The sequence below is a fragment of the Lolium perenne genome, chromosome 7, assembly GCF_019359855.2.
Source record: "Lolium perenne isolate Kyuss_39 chromosome 7, Kyuss_2.0, whole genome shotgun sequence".
Classification (NCBI taxonomy): Eukaryota; Viridiplantae; Streptophyta; class Magnoliopsida; order Poales; family Poaceae; genus Lolium; species Lolium perenne.
The window spans coordinates 179,506,104-179,510,732 of NC_067250.2; the positions used below are offsets into that span (position 1 = coordinate 179,506,104).

Here is a 4,629-nt window from a genome sequence, read left to right on the forward strand (position 1 = left end):
ACGCCATTGTTATCTTCGTGGATCGTTAGTCCAATTTGTATCTTGTCCGTACTCGGACGTATTTGATCTTCTGTATGATTTGGATCTTTGTATTGTATATCTGTATCTTGACTCGTTGGAGTCGTTGTTGTATTATATGTATCTTGTGGGCTCTATTGTAAACCTGTTGTAATGTTGCTACTCGTGGTAATTCCTCTGGTATCACGTGTGTGATTCGTCGCGCACGTCGTGTCGGAGGGCGTCTCAGAATCGATATCTTGCGGATTTCATCGGGTTCGCTGGGATCCTCATGGTACCGGTTCCGGGGCGTCACAAGTTGGTATCAGAGCCCAGGTTGACGGTACCCCACTAGTCCAGCCGTAGGATGACCTTGCCAACGGACGTTGTGTCTAGTGTCAAACCTATTTTCTAAAATTCGTTGGATAGTTCTGACTAGCTCTGATTTTCTCCTTACCTCTATTCTTGCACCTCTTACCTTTACGAGTTTTGAGTCTTCTCTCTTACCTGAGTTTTCTGAGTCTTAGGTTCTGACGTGGGTTGGACGATCCTTGCCTTATCCTAATAGGTTCGATCTTCGGAGGATCCGACAGAAGCGCATCATCAACAGCGGAAGAATGACTTCTTGTTGGTGGTGTTGACCATTCTACATGGAGCAACAATTCTTGTTAGTGGTGTCGAGGAGATCGACACGTCGCTCGAAGATCCGATAGTTCACCTCTCTTCCCCCGTACCTAGACGTGGGATCTCGGGGCGCGATCCCTTGTTAGTGGTGTCGATTGTAACGGCCCCCGATAGTACCCCTAATAGATTTGTTTGTTATTTTCTTTTGTGAAGCATCATGACATCATGCATCATATCATCCATGTAATTTTACAAACAAAATTATTTTATAAATCTTATCTATTTTATTTTAACCTCTCATATGGTTTTATTTAACCAAATCTCCTCTTCCTTTTCTCTTAAAACAAAATCTAACCTATATATCCCTGGGCTCCCTCCTTTATCTGGCCCATCTCTCCTTGTTCCCACCGCAGGCCCGAGCACACTCATCTTTTCCCGGTCGCTTTCTTCCAGCCGAGCGAGCACATGGATGGCGTGACCGTGGTCCATCCACCCAACCACCATCGACCTCCACTCACCTGCTCCCTCATGCGCCCCCTTTCCTTATCTTCTACACGCCTTCTCCTCTACGCCAACCACGCTCCCTCTCCTTTCCCCTTCTCCACGAAAGGGAAGCCCCTCCAGGAACACCACGGAGAAACCCCCCACAGCAACCACCGACCTTGCTATGGCGCCGCCGCTACACACCTTCCCTCGCCACTCCGAGGGCACCAAAAGATGCGCCTCGTCCTCCTCTTCAAGCTGGTACAAGGAATCGAGCCGGGAGAGCTCTAATCAACAGCGACCCGCCGATTCCATCTCCGACCCGTCGCACTCCGGCGAGGATTCCAGCCACCTCCTTCCTTCCCCGCCATCTCCAGCCACACGTACACGTTCAGGGTGAGATACCCGTCCTCCAGAACCTCCCCTCCAACTCTATCTCCTTCTATGTTGTCATGCCGACGTTGACCATGCCGTTTTCCCGCAGATGCTCGCCGTCGGCCTACCTCCGGTGGTTCCCCGGCGCCAAGGCCACCACCAACAGACTCCCCTTGAACTCGTGCGTCGAACGCGCTACCTCCCGCGTCCTAGTTCACGCTAAATCGCCAGATCCGTGCTCGACCAGATCTCCCGGCCATGGCTGCAGTTTTCAAGCTCGTCCCTGCCTACCTGTTCGTTCTTCTTCGGCCGCACCAGTACTTTAACAAGATCTAAACAGCAGCCCAGATGGTTCGATCCTTTTCTCAGTAAGGAGAGATCCTGAGTTCTAATTCCAGCTCTGGCAATTTAAGCCCACCTTTTTTCTTTTCTCTGTTTAGGCAACATCTCCCGCAAATGGGCTCAGCCCACTTGCCAGCTAGCTTTCTCGCCGCCTAGCGCGCGGCAGGCCGCTATCCACCGCCGTCTCTGCGCAGGTCCGGCCCAATTCATCCCTGCCTTCCCTCTCTTCTTTGTTTTTGCAGAAAATGTTTAAATCTTGCGAAATTCATATCTCCTAAACTATAACTCCAAATAAAAAGTGTTTTATATAAAAATTGCTCAGAAAAATATGTTGAACATGATTATGCCATCCATATGCATGTTTGCATCTCGCATCATGTCGTGACGTGTAGATTGTGTATATCACCTAATATTGAACCGCGGAGTATTTCGGACACCGCCTAGGGTTTCCCCGCTCCATTTAATATTGAAGTAGCGCACCTCTGCCATGTTTGCTATGCTAATCCACCCTTAAATTTGTCGGTAGAAAATGCAACTCCAACTCTAATTTGTTTGTTCGGGGTTTCGACTCCGATTAATATGGATAAATTGCATTGCACCATATTCGCCATGCCATGCATATCATCTTGAGCATGCCGAATTCTTCTCCGTAGTTGTAAGATTTGCATCCGTTGTTTGTTGTACATTTGCTTCTTCCCGGATAGGATCCCAAAGTGGTGATGCGAGATACGACGAGTTCTCCGACAAGTTCTTCTACAGTTTTTCACATGCGAGCCCACCCCTTCACCTATTTTACATTTAGATGCTCTTTTGATCTATTGCTATCCCTATGTTGCGATTCTGTTGTGTCACGTGTCCTATTCCACCTGTTACCCTATATGATCCGAGGTACACCTCCTTGCCCTACCTGATGTTTGTTGTTTACCAGCTTTGCGAGTCGTAGGCGAGTTTAGGGTCTTGTTGATATCTCGAGATGTTCGGGATATCTTGTTGGGAGGTTATCACATGCTATATCAATTGTTGGAGATACACATGCTTTACTTATTTGTTAACAACTAAAATTGTAAGCAGAGGCATCTGTGAGCCCCCTTGCGAAAGCATCAGAACTTTGACTTGCTAATGTCCCCTAGGACCCGAGTTCTTGTTATCTGTTCCGAGATTGAGCGCTCTACCCGTACGTGGGGGAGTGGGACCCCCATCACCCACTACCTTTCCTCGAGTCTGTTTATTGGGAGCCACAACCTTGGTTTTATTTGCTCATATGCACGATGCACGATTTACTTATGTTGCCTTCGGGTGTTTATATTCTGTTCTGTACTCATATCGTGGAACGATTAGCGAAAGCAGGTTGTTCACACTTAGCTTAGCCGTTGTCACAAACCTCTGGGTCCGTATCGGAGTACGGCCGAACTTCGTCACGGGTAGCTTAGTTGGGTGGCTCCCCTTAAACTTTCTCTTGCATTGGGAACGGTCTTGTTGTTAGACTTCACCTGTAGTAAGTGGGGTCGAGCATGCGTATGGTTACATTTGGGCAACCCCTGCAGGGTGTACATCTTATCGATAAGCCGTGTCCGCGGTTATGGACGACTTGGAATTGTATAGCTTGATCATAGAACAACTTACACCTTATATCCTGTTGCTAATAATTTGCTAATAAAACTTTTTTCAAAAAGTGTGTGTGTGCCTTTGACCATACCTCTTTGCGAAGGGGGATCGCATCGGCTGTGTTATGTTTGCAGAGTATAGAACTGTTACCTTGTGCGCTCTCTTATCTTCTCTGAGTAGACAGATGTTGTAGCGAGTTTCTATTGGATAGTAGCTTTGCTGCCGCTAAACTCCACATATAGCCGGGTGAAGTTTATACCGCCCACCAGCGAGCATAGCTGGTCTTGTCTCGCAAGTACGTGCCAATGGTACTTACCCTCGCCTTCCTTTCTTTTTGTCTCCTCCCCTTCACAAGAACCGATGGCCCAACTTTGACAGTGCACGAGATGATGACGTTAGCAAGGTTACCCTTCCGCTTGGCACAGGCAGGGTTATGGACGCCGCTGGTTATCTTCAGGACTCTTAGTCCAATTTGTATCTTGTCCGTACTCGGACGTATTTGATCTTCTGTATGATTTGGATCTTTGTATTGTATATCTGTATCTTGACTCGTTGGAGTCGTTGTTGTATTATATGTATCTTGTGGGCTCTATTGTAAACCTGTTGTAATGTTGCTACTCGTGGTAATTCCTCTGGCATCACGTGTGTGATTCGTCGCGCACGTCGTGTCGGAGGGCGTCTCAGAATCGATATCTTGCGGATTTCGGCGGGTTCGCTGGGATCCTCATGGTACCGGTTCCGGGGCGTCACAAAATACAATCTACTGCAATTGTTCTTTACTGTTCTTCGCAAACAAACATCATCTTCCACACTATACATCTAATCCTTTGTTACAGCAAGCCGGTGAGATTGACAACCTCACTGTTACGTTGGGGCAAAGTACTTTGATTGTGTTGTGCAGGTTCCACGTTGGCGCCGGAATCCCTAGTGTTGCGCCGCACTACACTTCGCCGCCATCAACCTTCAACGTGCTTCTTGGCTCCTACTGGTTCGATAAACCTTGGTTTCTTACTGAGGGAAAACTTGCTACTGTACGCATCACACCTTCCTCTTGGGGTTCCCAACGGACGTGTGTTAACTGCACGCATCAGCACTCTTCCCAGGTTCCATGAACTGGTCTTGAGCAGAGTATTCAGAGGGCCAGCATCGCTCGCGACTCTCCTCCAGCTGCTGACAGTGATGATGAGTATGTCTCCGAGACGG

At 48.1% G+C, this 4,629-nt stretch overlaps 1 long non-coding RNA gene across 1 annotated transcript; it reads left to right on the top strand.

Moving 5' to 3' along the window:
* The first annotated feature begins 1,407 nt into the window (after positions 1-1,407).
* On the top strand, positions 1,408-3,767 carry LOC139833125 (uncharacterized). The gene is made up of 3 exons (XR_011748251.1): positions 1,408-1,500; positions 1,589-1,830; positions 1,920-3,767. It is a non-coding gene; the product is annotated as an uncharacterized lncRNA (long non-coding RNA).
* The last annotated feature ends 862 nt before the right edge of the window (positions 3,768-4,629 follow it).